The sequence below is a fragment of the Triticum aestivum genome, chromosome 5A (assembly GCF_018294505.1).
Source record: "Triticum aestivum cultivar Chinese Spring chromosome 5A, IWGSC CS RefSeq v2.1, whole genome shotgun sequence".
NCBI lineage: Eukaryota > Viridiplantae > Streptophyta > Magnoliopsida > Poales > Poaceae > Triticum > Triticum aestivum.
The window spans coordinates 468,245,823-468,261,714 of NC_057806.1; the positions used below are offsets into that span (position 1 = coordinate 468,245,823).

General features: G+C 43.6%; 1 long non-coding RNA gene across 7 annotated transcripts; it reads right to left on the reverse strand.

Annotated features, from left to right (window-relative positions):
* Nucleotides 1-6,395: 6,395 nt before the first annotated feature.
* On the reverse strand, nucleotides 6,396-11,026 carry LOC123104073 (uncharacterized). 7 transcript variants are annotated; one of them, XR_006450114.1, is made up of 5 exons: nucleotides 10,408-11,026; nucleotides 9,399-9,407; nucleotides 8,928-9,048; nucleotides 7,443-8,854; nucleotides 6,396-6,602 (listed from the first exon to the last, which is right to left on the reverse strand). It is a non-coding gene; the product is annotated as an uncharacterized lncRNA (long non-coding RNA). The 7 variants fall into 7 exon arrangements; XR_006450118.1 differs by having other exon boundaries at nucleotides 7,443-9,048; XR_006450117.1 differs by lacking the exon at nucleotides 9,399-9,407 and having other exon boundaries at nucleotides 10,408-11,025.
* Nucleotides 11,027-15,892: the final 4,866 nt, after the last annotated feature.

Below are 15,892 nucleotides of genomic sequence, written 5' to 3' on the forward strand. Positions count from 1 at the left end.
TCGCGGTCAAGTTGGTTTTCTTATAAACCACTCCCTCTCCAAGAATCTGTGTTGGATATCCCTGAGCTAGTTGGTTGAGCTAGACAACAACTTGGAGAGTTGGAGGATGAAAGCTTGTCCCGCTTAGCTCATCTCCAAAGGGATATCCTTGCGTTTGTGTGTTTGTTGAAGGAAGATGATATCTTCATCGATCGGTCCTTGTGATCAGTTGTTGGATCTATTGTCTGGTCAAAACTTTGATTTGAGTGTGGGCTATCGCCAAATCAAATTCAGAACCAACGATATTCGTAATGTTGTCTTACTCGTGGTTGTTTCCTTGAGCATACATCATTATATCTTTTGGGTCTGACCAATACTATCACCTTGTTCACATAGCTGTGGAATTCCATCTTCATGGAAATATCGATGATTTTTTGTTGAGCCCATTGACAACAATTTCATCTTGTCCATGATTCCTGCTAAACATCAAGCTTGTGTTGGAAACTTTTGTAAGCATTATCTTTGTGTTTCATTCATGAAGCTTATGTTTGGATGAAAGAAGTGACTCCCTCTAATTCATGTGCATTTGATTAAAGTTGCCGTCGTGAATTCGAGAAAGTCAATGTTTCTTCCTCTAGAATCATCCCAAGTCAGTCATGCATATGTGCGAAGTATTCTATGGTTTGGAGACTTACAACCTTCATTCTATATGTATCCCTAGCACGCCAAGCCACTGATTGATTTGTTCAAGATAAAGGAGTCTATTCTAAAGTATTAATCCTTTGGACTTCCGTGCGGAGACTTCGATATCATTAATTATGGTTCCCAACCAGAACTCGGTAGTGTTTTTGCTGTAAAACTACTATGTGGTCAGGCTTGTCTGGGACAACGTGTTCACATGTGTGTAGCAGAACCAGCTCATGTTTTGGGGGTTGCTATCATAGTTCATTTCCCGGGAATCTCGCAACGTCATCTCGTCGGTTTGTGTTGCAAACTTTCTTTTCCAGACATGTTGTCTAAAATATCCTATTACCAACCAGATCTGAATCTCAGGCAGATATGATGGTTGGAACTTTTCCAAGATCTATGATGTAGGTCCCGACAAGGTTCATGTTCTGGCCGACACACCTAGTCGGAAGATCTATCATGGTAGTATCTTGATTGAGCTATTTGACCATCTTCTCCATGAGGATTTTGTGTGACTTCTTCTAGAAGTTGCTCTTTGGGTATTCTTGTGCCCTTAGTTTCTTTGATTATACCATAACCACTCAAACAGTGGAATCACTCTCGGCTATTGAGTTTTCCCCAATCAGTAGAATCATTCCCAGCATTTGCATTTTTTCCCAGCTTGCACCCGCCATTCTGCCATTTTACTATGGTCTGCCTTCTTAGTAATTGATGTCTAGGATCATCTTCAAAAGTGGACTTACCATGGGTCCCATCCATTTCCGATGATACGTAAAAATTATCCATTGCGTTGTCTTCAACAAGGTAGTCCACATCATCCATTCTAGTATGAGTATGCCATTTCTTTGAATCTTTGAAACGATCAATTGTGATTTTTCCTCAGGATGGTATAGAGAGTTTCAATGATCTCTGTATCAAAAGTAATTCTTTTTGCCACTTAGGGGAATATTTCTGTCAGTCACCTTCCGTAAGGTGCCCCGCTGTGGTATTAAGGGCAATATATCTCCTCGCTACTCTAAAACTAGTGCACCATCCTATTTAAGCGTGGAATTGTTGCCTACCAATTTTAACCTTTGTCATATGTTTCTCATCCATCATCTCTGATGTGTGTTTTGCGTCTCATCTCAAGAGATGTTTCTACGTCTCATTCCGTGAGTTGATCTTGTGATCATTAAGATGATCCATCCTTGTGGAGTTGTCTTTCTTTGTAGTCGTCGTGTTGGATGAAGCTCTTGAAAGCAAAGACGTCAAAGATATATATGAAGTGATGAATAAACATCTTCGAGAAGTGCAATTTGGACCTTGAAGTTTGTGCCAGTTCCATGTCCCCTCTGTCTTCTTACCTCACGTCTTGAATCTCGGGACGAGATTCTTGTTTAGTGGGGGTGAGTTGTCACAGCCCTAGAATCCTACTTTGTAATTAGTTGCATCAGTGAGTGGCTTCCATGCATCATGTTTAAATTTCATTTAAAGTTGAAATGGGGATCGATCAAACCCTAGCAGCAGAAAGAATTCAAATAGGTTCAACTAAAATCTTTTTCAATGAGCCCAAAATGCCCTTTGAAAATGTTCATGATTTCTCATAAAGGTGGAAACCTCTGCCAAAAATGATGAGCATATTTCTTGGACATTTATGGATTTTTGAATTAACCCAGTAAGTATTTGAATTGGAGCTAATAAATGCTATAAATCATTTTAGAGCTCCAGTAATTCTGGAACTTGTTGTGGGGCTTTGGAATAATCCATAGTGCATCCACAATAGTTTTCAGAAGCAACAAAAATAATTTGGTTAGCAAACCAAATTCAGAAACAAACTGCAAAAATAGAAAACAGAAACAAATGAAAAAAAGACAGAGGAGAGAAAGACTTACCTGGCGCTTACCTGCAGTAGAGCCGGCCCAGCTCTTTTTCTGCCCAGCCCACTGCAGCCTCCCTGTCGTCTTCCTACTTGGACAGAAGGACATGCATGTGGTCACCATGCACGCACACGCGCGCGCCACCTCCTGCTTCCCACCGCTGCTCTAATGCGCCTAGAGACTCCACGACACCCCCGGACCTCTCTCACTCTCCCCCAGTGCTCCTTCCCTCCTCTGCCGCTCTCTCTCTCTCCCGAGACCGAACGCCACCGTCGCCGCCGCTCGCCGTTGCCGCGACCATAGTCACTGCCTCGCCTAACCGAGCTATCCCCGAGCTCCGCCACGATGTCGTCGTCCTTCCCACCGAGTCACGCAGCGCCAGAAGCCCTGCTGCATCTCCAACGCCGCCGTTTTCCTCCTCGATCGTCTGAGATCACCACCACCCGTACGTCGTCGTCCGGCCTTCTCCGAGCCCGCGTCGATGCCCTCTGCAATCACCGTGAGGTCCTGCGTCAAAACCCCCTCTTCCCCAAGCTCATTACGCCTTGTAGTTGTCGCCCTCCTTGCCGACCAAATCGCGCCGCCGCCTGAGTGCCTCACCGTCGTGGCCACGTTCACTTGAGCTCGAAACTGAGCGCGTCACCACGGGGCCGTCGCAACCACCCGTTGCTCCTTCCGTGCCCTGCGATGTCGGAATGGACGACGTCCGAACTACGGCCGCCATAGACGTGCTCACCGTCGTTTCCGGCCACCCCAGCACCTCCAGCTGCTACCAAATGATGCGCCTCGCCGAGCCGCGTCCATAGAGCCCAGCCACGCGTATCGTTGCCAGAGATGGTCGGACGAGGAGCACCACCGCGTTTTGCTTAGCACCAGCGACTAATCGCCGGTTAGGTGACCTGGAGGATTAGGTTAGCCACTAACCCCGTGGTTAGTTTAACCCGGTGACACTGACAGTGGGCCCCAGCACCCACTAATCTTGCAATTAGGCTAAACACACCCCTGTTTAACCCTGTGACACTGACGTGTGGACCCTACACGCCAGGTTTGACCTGGAGCCGGTCTGTTGACATGCTGACATCACCATGACATAATGCTGATGCAGTAAATCTTTTCTGGAATTTAAATAAATCAGAAATGATTTATGAATTCCAGAAAATATTTAAAACTTCTAAAATTCATAGAAATTAATCTATAACTCCAAATGAAATAATTTATATATGAAAAATAATCAGAAAAATTCAATCTTTCCATCTATACCTTTTTTCATGCATGTTGGAGCAACTTAAAGTTGCTGAATTGGACCAATCAAATAAATGGCATTTAACTAACCACTTACAGAGTTTGATTTTGAACCTTGAGTTCAAACCAACTTCATTTAACTCGTTGCTAATTGCATTAGGTCAATCAACAGCATATTGCCATGTCATGATCATGCATCATATTGTTGCATTGCATTGATTATGTTCTTTCTCTGTTGCCGGCGGTTGTTCCCCCCTCAGTAGACATATGTTCCGACGATGAGTTTGATGACACTGATGAAGAACTATACTATCTTCAGAAGTGCCAGGCAAGCAAAACTCCCTTGTTCATTCCAATACAATCCCACTCTCTCGCTCCTGCTCTATTTTACTTCATTAGGACAACATCGATTCAACTGGTACATGATGCGGTAGTTGAACCCCTTTCCTCTGCATGACCTGTCATTGCCATAGTAAATAGATGAAACCCACTAGCATGAGTAGGAGTTGTTTGAGCCTTGATGTGCCTACTCATTCATGCTTGTTTGTCATGCCTGCTATTGCTTAGAGTTGTGTCAGGTCTGATTCACCGGGGATGAATTGGAAAGTTGTGAACATGTCCTACTGTTGAGAGCTAAGTGTGTGAACATGATTTGGTAAAGGTAGCAGTGAGAGGCCATGTAGGAGTACATGGTGGGTTGTCTCATTGAAACCGTCCTCAGGAACTGAGTTCTGTGTTTGTGATCCATGATCAGTTACTACCACACATTGGGTTCCGGTAACTCGACCCCTCTCGGCTTATTAATCGCCTCGATCTCTGTCCAGGAGTTGCAACTAGTTTCTAGTGTTTGTAGGTAGTGTTAGTAGTCTACCAAGTGGCACCCGGTACAGGTCGGCTTGGGACAGACTAGGCACCGTGGCCGGGTATACCAAGCATCACCCGTTTGGTGAGCTTGGGAACCCTGTACACATCGTTTGGGGCCGTGAGCATCACCCCGGCCAGATCTCCTTGCGGATGGAACCCGAATAGGCGATAAACCTGGACTAGAGACTTGCATGGTTAGTCAGGTCGTGGCCGAGTCCCTCGCCAGGCTTCCGCTTGAAGGTTGCCGAGATACACGACGTGTACATGATGGTAAATGGCGAGAGCGTCTGTGAAGAAGTACACCCCTGCAGGGTTAACATCATCTATTCGAATAGCTGCGTCCGCGGTAAAGGACTTCTGGGTTGCTTGTACAGTTCATAGACATGTGAAAGTGGATACTCTAAAATGCGCAAGATAAGCATGAGTGCTATGGATGGCGTTCTCGTAGGGAGACGGAAGCAGATCCATAGTGGAGTATTGATATGGTGAATATGTGGACTCGTGTGTGCCACCTCAAAGAGTTACTCGCAGTCGTAGTTCAGGATAGCCACCGAGTCAAAGCTGGCTTGCTGCAGCTAAACTCCACCACCCCTTTGTTGATACTGATGCATATGTAGCTAGCTCTGATGTAAGTCTTCCTGGGTACATTTGTACTCATGTTTGCTTAATTTATGTTTTTGCAGAGAGACTTCAGTCTCACTAGTAGTTCTGCATGGACTTCGACGTTTAGCTTGTTACCTCAGCTACGATCTTGTGCCCTCGGCATGATCTTGCTGATTGTCAGGCTTCTCAGCCTTTTCCATTTGTAGTTGTCTGTACTCAGACAAGTTAAGCTTCCGCATGTGCTTATTGCTTGTATGACTTGAGACCCATGTTTGTAATATCTGACTCTTCGGAGCCTTATGAATAAATACTTGGAGTCATAGAGTTTTGTTGTGATGCCATGTTGTATTTACACATATCGAGCATATTGTGTGTATGATTGAAATGCTTGGTATGTGTGGGATCCGACAACCTAGTTGTCTATCCTTGGTAGCCTCTCTTATGGGGAAATGTAGTGTGGTGCTTCCACTGAGCCATGGTAGTCTGCTACAGCCCGGTTTGCCGGAGTCATGTTAGCCTAGTTGCTACTGCTCCGGAACACTTAGACTGGCCGGCATGTCACTACAAGAAATATGTCAACTTGTGACCCTCAGTATTGGCCGCTGAAAGGTCATAATTTTTTATTTGCGACATTTTTGTGACCAAAAACAGAAGGTCAAAAGCTGGCAGTCGTAAACTAAAATTAGCGACCTTCTCTATGAGAAGGTCGTAGACGTTTATGACCAAAACAAAAGGTCATCAATTCTATGACCTTCTGTTTTGGTCGCTAGCTTTCTGCCCAGGCCACGTCGGATCCGACGTGGCAATCTGATGTGGCAAAATTGCGACCAATTGAATTGGTCGTTAGTAAGATTCAGCCCGGTCCAATTGGGTGTTTTACATGGGCCAAGCCCAACAATTCAGCCCATTTATTATTTATTTTCGTAGTAAGTTTGATCAGCTACATGGTCCATGCCCAACAATTTGGCCTTTTTTATTTCTAAGACATATAACTTTTATGGTCCATTTCTTTTTGGGCCTTAGCCTTTTTACAGTCGACTTCTTTTTTGGGCCTTAGCCTTTTTGCAGTCTATTTACGTTTTGGGCCTTGGCCTCTATCAATAAGTAGGTCCAACTCATCAGCTTTCTATTTCTCAGATTTTCACAGTACACAGATGAAAAATATTTCAAATGAAACAAAACTATATTCTTGAAATGATAGCCAAAATTAGCCTATTACAATCTTTACATGGCGTTCATACAATCAGATATGCTGACCAGTACAGAATACAATGTAACTAGTTATGAAGTACAACCAGAACACAAGGCATATTGATAGATAACCCCCACGCTTCATCGTCTTCCTCTTCCAAATTCCAAGAAACAAATCACCTAGCATTAGAAGGATCACGCAATAAAAGCATATAAAACATTAAACTAAGAAATAAATGGCAAGCAGTATAAAAATCAAGGTAGCACTAGTATATTTTAACTTGTCTTGCAACCATCAATATAGTTTGCTTATAAGAAAACATGGTTTGATGCTTATGTGCTACTAGTAGATTACTAAAGACAAATTGCACACTACGCACTCAATTTGATACTTGCTTAACAGTTTCAATGTAAACCAACAGTTAAACCTGAAACGTACTATTCTAGGAGGAGCTTATGGTTATGTAGAAGCAACATATAGATAGAAGCCCAGCATACTGCAACTCGTATTCATTGTCAGGTAAACTGCAACTCTGCGTCTGACACAAGATGTGATATTACTGTTAGCTACAAATTTCTCTAGATGCACTAGCCAACAGTTGCATCCTTGAAACTAGACTCTTGAAATTAACTAAGCCCTCCTTTTGCGATTGAGCAACAACACCCGAGGAAATTAAAAGAAAGCAGCCCCCCAATTCCATTTTGATTTTATTACAGACACATGGTGCATACATACTACCACTGTAAAAAAATACGCGAACATGAATGAGCAGCAGAGAAACAGATAGTCAATGAAGGGAGCCACATCTCTCACTGAATTTTATCAGTAGTACTACATGTTTTTCTTCCTGACATTGAGCAGCACCACAAGTTCATAACACACACAGGTGGTGTTCAGCAATTGGTGACATAACTGCCACCCTCTTATCTTAGCTAGTTCGGTGCAACTAGAAGTAAACACTTCAGAACAAATAAAGTAACAGTTCAGTGTGACTATAAGGAACAGGAATGCATGCGTACCTCATGGAGGAGTGGAGGTTGGCGAAGGCAAGGGCATCGTCGGGGCGGCCGGAGGCGGCGCTTGATGGACGAAAAGTTTCAACATACACTCAGCTCCGTGTTGAATTGGACCGGCCAATCCAAATCTTAAATCGGCTTGCAGATCGACGAACACTTGGCCAATCTGCACAATAATACAAAGACAGAACAATCAACTTGCTGCACACCAGAGGCAGAGGGGATTTCTTTAGAAGAGAAACAAAACTAGACATAGAGCCACATCCCACATTAATAAATTGTTTGCAGCAGCTGTAACATAGAACCAGGAAAAATGCTGCATGGACATGAACAACAGGATAAGTGACTACTGGTGAGAAAACTTAAGTTTGCAAGTTCCCTGCTAGTCTCCCGACGCGGGTACTGGTTCATCAAACAACATGAATCAGGTGCTATTTAGTATGATCAAGTCCGAAAAGAAACATGCATAAAAATTAAGAAGAGCTGGAGCAAGTATGCATGAAAATTAAGAAGTGCTATTTAGTATGAATTGTTGCTTGAGTTGACTTGAGAAAGAGATAGTACGCTGAAGGAATAAGCTATAATCCAGGTCAATCAGCCATGACCAATGAGGCCAATACAGTAGAGCACAGGCACAAATCATATGCTTGTTGCTCACGAACATACTGCTAGTACCGACATGCACACAACACAAGACAATTACCAAGCATCCAACATCAGTGGCTTATCTCCTCTAGAAGTGCAACCTTATTTTGAATCTACACTACAGGTTCAAGTCCTGGAAACAGCCTCTTACAGAAATGTAGAGAAAGGCTGCGTACAATAGACCCAAAGTGGTCGGACCCTTCCCCAGACCCTGCGGAAGCGGGAGCTACATGCACTGGGGCTGCCCTTTACTAGACACTAATCATGCAACAATTTACAGTTATTTGATGAGTATTTGCTAGGATCATGATGACAATTTTAGATTAAATTGCAATGTTTGTCAACCGCAGTTGTATGGTTCTATCTAGCTCCGAGCTTCATCTATGATGCGCCAAGAAAAACAAACAGAGAAAAGATTACATAAAAACAGAGAAAACATGGAGCTACCCAGCATCCACGACTAGAGCTAGTAGTAGGAACACATGGTACAGTAGTAGAGCCGCAGGACAACTAGTGGTCTTGTCTGTCAACCGACAAGGCATGCGTTGTGCTACCTACTCATGGTTCAGAGAGCCATCTCGCTGAACCTGAATGGTCTTGACAATCCTTGACTGAACCTAAACTATCAGATGCGCATGATTGGGACTAGTGGCAAGTACACCAGGATGTTGAGCGGTAGGCCCCTGTCGGCAAAGTTGTTGTTGTTGGTACTCCTCCCGTGTCACCCGCTGCATCCTCTCATGCTCCTGCATGTACGTGTCCACCTGCACCTGTCGCAACCCAATCTTAGTAAGCTTCACTCTGAATAAAATCAGCAATCTAAGACCAATAGTATCTCTGAACTTATTGGGAAGTTGAGGAGCCCGAAGTGTGAGCCCCAGCACTTGAGTGTCGCCTGAGCCCCAGCACTTGAGCGCCACGAGATCATGGGTGCGAGCTACTTCCTCCTCTGTCTTGTAAGATCCTGCCAAGAACACCGGATTAAGGTTGATCTTAACCCATGTATACGTGGCAGTAGTCCCACATTGCCTGATGCTTTTGAGCATATGTTTTGGACGCATGCATGGGGACAAAAATATAAAATGAACTTTCCACTTTACCAAAGCGCTGCTGCTTTTCCTTTTACTACTATCCCACTTTCCCCTCAAAGAAGGAAGAAGGTGGTTGCAGAATTCAAAATTCGAAAACTAATCAGAGGAAGGCTACCATGGACAATGCAATCCGGACTTTGGAAGCATACAGAATAATTTTGGAATCATGGGCATTTGAAAGTATGCAGGCTTTTCCAAGAAGCGAGAGTTATCTTGAACTCACACAAATAAACTAATGGATGTGTATCGCCATTCGCCAATGTCGAGGCAGACGAACAGAAGATCGATTGCAAACAGGATAGAGAAGAATGTCAGCACATGAAAGATAAAACTGGTGAGTGAACAAGAATAAACACTTGGGGAACCTGAACCCCTCCACTTTACCAAAGCGCTACAATGATTCTTCCTACTGCTGACATCCTTAGAAGGGAAAGCTTGTGCTAGCCATTCTATTGCATCATAGTGTAATGGCATGTCAATATATTCAGTAGGAACATATGGCAGTATATATGTAGGAGAACCTCATGCTTGACAAGGATTTCTCTGAATTTAATTGCTAATAGCCCCTAGCTAACTGAACCAAAATGAATGAACAAATGACCCTAAAAAATCAGACCTCTAAGTGCCTCACCAAACCATCCGAATGGCCCTAAAATGCTCTTGGATTAATAGCTAAAACCTCATGACTATGAGTAATGTGATCCACTACTTCCAGAGGAAAACATGCCGAACAAGTACACAAACTTCTGGCACGTTTTTTGTCCTAGTTCGGTAACTTTAAGCATTCGTCCAACTCTCACACCACGTGGCATATCTGGCATTTCCGTTTGCCTCGTTCACAAAGTATTCTGCTAGTGGTTCATGAATAGCTGGTTTCAGAAGCAGTTGGCGCAGATCATACCAACACGGTGAAGCGCGAAACGCAAAAATAAGAGGAAGATCTCACTAAGCTTCGCGAGGATCCACAGCCTAGCTACGAACTGATCCGCCGAATTATAAAACGAAAAAAGCCTAAATAAAATTAGTCAAATACCGTTCCTAGCAGGTCTCAAATCCAAATCTATGTTCACCTTCGCGCTAAGCACATAAGCTACAAACTCCCGACCACCAAAAGCACACGCGCTCCCACCGGTCCGCAATGCTCACACAAGCAGCAACCCGAGGAGCAGAGCCAAACCGTCGGCCAAAACTGTAACGCGGGGCGGGGGAGGGGAGGGGAGCGGCCAACTCACCAGGTGGTGAAGAACTTGGCGGACTACGCGACCGCGAAGGTGAGGAGCCCCGCGACGATCGGGTAGTTCACCACGGCGGCGACCATCTCCAGCTCCAGATCGAAGTGGACAAGGCTGCGGCCGTCGCGGGTATGGGAGCACCGCCTCGCACTGCCCGACCTAGGACCAGGGTGAGGGGAGGGCGTGGTGGTGTGCGAAGGGTGACCGCCGTCGTGGCCTTAGCGTCTGCGCCGTGATTCGGACGGGATCCCGATGGGATCTACACGAGGCCGCCGCCGCCCCTCCCCTGTTGCGGGGCCGGGTGCGGGTCACCTCCCATGAAAGGAGACGGAGATGGAGCCGGCGCGGACACGGATGGGACTCGGACGCGCAGCGAAGGTGGTTGCCGAGGCGGGCGCAGAGACGGGGTGGGTCGCTGGGATTCGTGGCGCTGTGGAGACACCCGTGAGGAGGGGAGGAGGAGAGGGCGAGCGAAGGAGGGCGCCACCGCCGGCGATGGGAAGCTAGGGTTAGAGAGGGGTGGCGACGTCGATCTGGACTGAGGAGAGAGAGAGGGAGGCGGCGGGAGGAAGGAAGGGAGGAGAGGTGAGTGATCTGGGGAGGGTTTGGTGCGGTGGGTTTCTTCAGATGGATGGATGGTTGGATTGCTAGCAATGGATGGATGGATGTCTGCCATGTCATCGATCCGTGTGACAGATGGTTCCACCAATCAGAATCTAGCATATGTGATTGTGTTTTTTCTCTTTTGTTTCTTTTATATTTTTTATCCTCTTATTTCGAGTAAACACTCAACACATTAGCCTCATGTTGTATGTTTAAATATCCAATATTGTGCACATATGTGTAACTTAGGATTTCAAACAATGATGATTTTGTGGTCTTCATTTGCATTGCACACCAAAATTATTTTCCATTTTTTCAGTGCTCAAAATGGTATTTTATGAAGGACCTACCACATATTGGTCTAATATTGTGCACAAGGGTGCATCTTGGAATTCCAAACAATGTTGCCTAAGGGAGTTTTCATTTTCTTTGCACGGAAAATTCATTTTCCATTTTTCGAGTGCCCGAAATGAGTTATTTTTGTGAAGGACCTACCATATATTTGTTGCAAAATTGGACCAAATCAAATTTGTAAAATACTAGGCCATATTTGATTCACAATTGACCAAATGGTTGGGTGTCAAAAGTCTTGATCCACCTCTTGTGAAAAAGATAAATTTCCACTGATTCAGCAGGAAGCGGGTCAAATTTGAACTGCTTATTTTTTCAAAAAATCATTTATAGGTACATAAGTATCTATTTAATCAAAGAAACATCAAACGTTTTCCGAGATTCAACCACTAGCTAGGAACGGTCAAACCCGCCGTTTTGATCGCATTTCGAAACGGGCATAAAAAATTCAAAAAAAATAAAAAATTGGAAAACCTTCGCATTGTGTCATTATATGTGACCAAGTTTCTAGGAAAAATAATAAAATTGTAATACGACAATTATTTTAATAAAGTGTTCTAAAAAATGAGCTATCATGTGTGAAGATTCATGGCTTTCAAGCCAAATGATCAACCTTATGGCCACATTCATGGCATAGTTTGTTCAAATGATCTCATATTATGCACAAGGGTGCATCTTGGAATTCCAAACAATGTTGCCTAAGGGAGTTTTCATTTTCTTTGCACGGAAAATTCATTTTCCATTTTTTGAGTGCCCGAAATGAGTTTTTTTTGTGAAGGACCTACCATATATTTGTTGCAAAATTGGACCTAATAAATTTTATAAAATACTAGGCCATATTTAATGAACAATTGAAAAAATGGTTTGGTTTCAAAAGTTTTGATCCACCTCTGGTGAAAAAGACAAATTTCCACTGATTCAGCAGGAAGCGGGTCAAATTTGAACTGCAGCTGCCTCATAGTTTGCTCTTTATTTTTTCCAAAAATAATTTATAGGTACATAAGTATCTATTTGATCAGAGAAACGTCAAATGTTTTCCAAGATTGAACCACTATCTAGGAACGGTCAAGCCCGCCGTTTTGACAACATTTTCAAACGGACATAAAAAATTGAAAAAAAATCAAAAAATTGGAAAACCTTTGCATTGTGTCATTATATGTGACCAAGTTTCCAGGAAAAATAATAATCTTGTAATACAAAAATTATTTATAAAAATTGTTCTTAGAAACGAGCTATCATGTGTGAAGATTCATGGCTTTCAAGCCAAATGATCAACCTTATGGCCACATTCATGGCATAGTTTGTTCAAATGATCTCATATTTGTGCACAAGGGTGCATCTTAGAATTACAAACAATGTTACCTAAGGGAGTTTTCATTTTCTTTGCACAGAAAATTCATTTTCCATTTTTTGAGTGCCCGAATTGAGTTCTTTTTGAAGGACCTACCATATATTTGTTGCAAAATTGGACCAAATAAATTTTCTAAAATACTAGGCCATATTTGATTCACAATTGACCAAATGGTTGGGTGTCAAAAGCCTTGATCCACCTCTGGTGAAAAAGACAAATTCCCACTGATTCAGTAGGAAGCGTGTCAAATTTGAACTGCAGCTGCCTCATAGTTTGCTCTTTATTTTTTCCAAAAATAATTTATATGTACATAAGTATCTATTTAATCAGAGAAACATCAAATGTTTTCCAAGATTCAACCACTAGCTAGGAACGGTCAAGCCTACCGTTTTGACAGCATTTTCAAACGGGCATAAAAAATTCAAAAAATCAAAAAATTGGAAAACCTTCACATTGTGTCATTATATGTGACCAAGTTTCCAGGAAAAATAATAAACTTGTAATACGGAAATTATTTATAAAAATTGTTCTCAGAAACGAGCTATCATGCGTGAAGATTCATGGCTTTCAAGCCAAATGATCAACCTTATGGCCACATTCATGGCATAGCTTGTTCAAATGATCTCATATTTGTGCACAAGGGTGTATCTTGGAATTACAAACAATGTTACCGAAGGGAGTTTTCATTTTCTTTGCACGGAAAATTCATTTTCCATTTTTTGAGTGCCCGAATTGAGTTCTTTTTGTGAAGGACCTACCATATATTTGTTGCAAAATTGGACCAAATCAATTTTCTAAAATACTAGGCCATATTTGATTCACAACTGACCAAATGGTTGGGTGTCAAAAGTCTTGATCCACCTCTGGTGAAAAAGACAAATTTCCGTTGATTAAGTAGGAAGCGGGTCAAATTTGAACTGCAGCTGCCTCATAGTTTTCTCTTTATTTTTTCAAAAAATCATTTATAGGTACATAAGTATCTATTTAATTAGAGAAACATCAAAAGTTTTCCAAGATTCAACAACTAACTAGGAACGGTCAAACCTGCCGTTTTGATCGCATTTCAAAACAGGCATAAAATTCAAAAAAATCAAAAAATTGGAAAACCTTCACATTGTGTCATTATATGTGACCTAGTTTCCAGGAAAAATAATAAAATTGTAATACGGCAATTATTTTAAAAAAGTGTTCTCAGAAATAAGCTATCATGCGTGAAGATTCATGGCTTTCAAGCCAAATGATCAATCTTATGGCCACATTCATGGCATAGTTTGTTCAAATGATCTCATATTGTGCACAAGGGTGCATCTTGGAATTCCAAATAATGTTGCCTAAGGGAGTTTTCATTTTCTTTGCACAGAAAATTCATTTTCCATCTTTTGAGTGCCCGAAATGAGTTTTTTTGTGAAGGACCTACCATATATTTGTTGCAAAATTGGACCTAATCAATTTTATAAAATACTAGGCCATATTTAATGCACAATTGAAAAAATGGTTGGGTTTCAAAAGTTTTGATCCATCTCTGGTGAAAAAGACAAATTTCCGCTGATTCAGCAGGAAGCGGGTCAAATTTGAACTGCAGCTGCGTCATAGTTTGCTCTTTATTTTTTCCAAAAATAATTTATAGGTACATAAGTATCTATTTAAGCATAAATACTTGGTTTGGTGGCGATACGTCGATGTTTGGATGGTGGCCCAGTGTAACACCCCGGATGTAATTTACCTTATCTGTACTCCAACTCTTGCCGTTTCCGACCTAAGTTATTTTATTTTTCCTCATTGTCGGGTTTTTGTCTTCATGTATTTTTGCCTTTTTCATGCATCTCATATCATGTCATCATGTGCATTGCATTTGCATATGTGTTCGTCTCATGCATCCGAGCATTTTCCCCGTTGTCCGTTTTGCATTCCGGCGCTTCTATCTCCTCCGGTGGTCCTTTCTACCTCTTTTCATGTGCGGGGGTTAAACATTTCCGGATTGGACCGAGACTTGCCAAGAGGCCTTGGTTTACTACTGGTAGACCGCCTGTCAAGTTTCGTGCCATTTGGACTTCGTTTGATACTCCAACGGTTAACCGAGGGACCGAGAAGGCCTCGTTTGTGTTGCAGCCCAACACCCTTCAAATTTGGCCCAAACCCCACCAAAAACCCTTCCATCATCTAGAGCGTTCGATCACGATCGCGTGGCCGAAAACCATGCTCAATTTGGAGCCCCCTAGCTCCTCCTACCTATAAAAAGGTCTCTCCCTCAAAATTCCGGATCCCATCTACCCCGAAACCCTAGCTCCCCGCTCCTTGCCGCGCCGGACGTGTCCGGGCGCGACGAACAAACCGCGCCGCCGCTCCGCGCCAGTGGCAAGTCACCACATGGCACCGCCGCCCTCCTCCGCCGCGAGGCGCGCTCGGCCCGACTCGGGCCCCCATGGCCCAGATCAGTCCACCGCCGCCCGCCTTCATCTTCCTCGCCGCCGACACCCTCCAGCTCCGCCGCGCCTCCGCTCGACGCCGGCGAATCACCGCCGCCCCAGATTACCGCCTCCGCCGCCCCAATTCGCCGCCTCCGCCGCCGCCTCCTCTTCCGCCGGTCGTCGCTGGAAACCACAACCTCCCCCGCACCGACGAGCGCGCCGACGAGCTCTTCTTCCTCGCCACTGAGCTCCGACCGCCGCTCTGTTCTTCCCCTCCGGCGAGCTACAATGCAACGGCGGCGAACCTCGGGATCCGCTCTGGCCGGATCCAGATCTGGATCTGTAACTTCTCGGTTGACTTTTTATCCCCGAACCCTAGTCTTTTTGCAAACTTTGGCATGCTATAACTCCGCATCCGTAGACCCAATTTGTGCGTGTAGCATATCAAATTGTTCACCTCGACGAGTACATCATTTCATCTCATTGCATCATTTTCATTTGAGCTCATCTTGATGCCCAAAATGCTGTTGGAAGAGGGCTATGTGATGAATTTGGTAGATCTGTTTCATCAAATGGAATTTTGTCATTTTTCCCATGATTAATGTGTGCATGCTATGATCCTCAGCTCTACATGAGTTTTGTTATATGCCATGCCATCTTTACAAAGGTGCTTACCATGTATTTTTTTGATATGTGTGGTGACTATCACAAGCTTGCAAAGTAGCGTAATCGGTAATGCTGATTTCAGGGACTTGGAATTTCACCAAGTCCT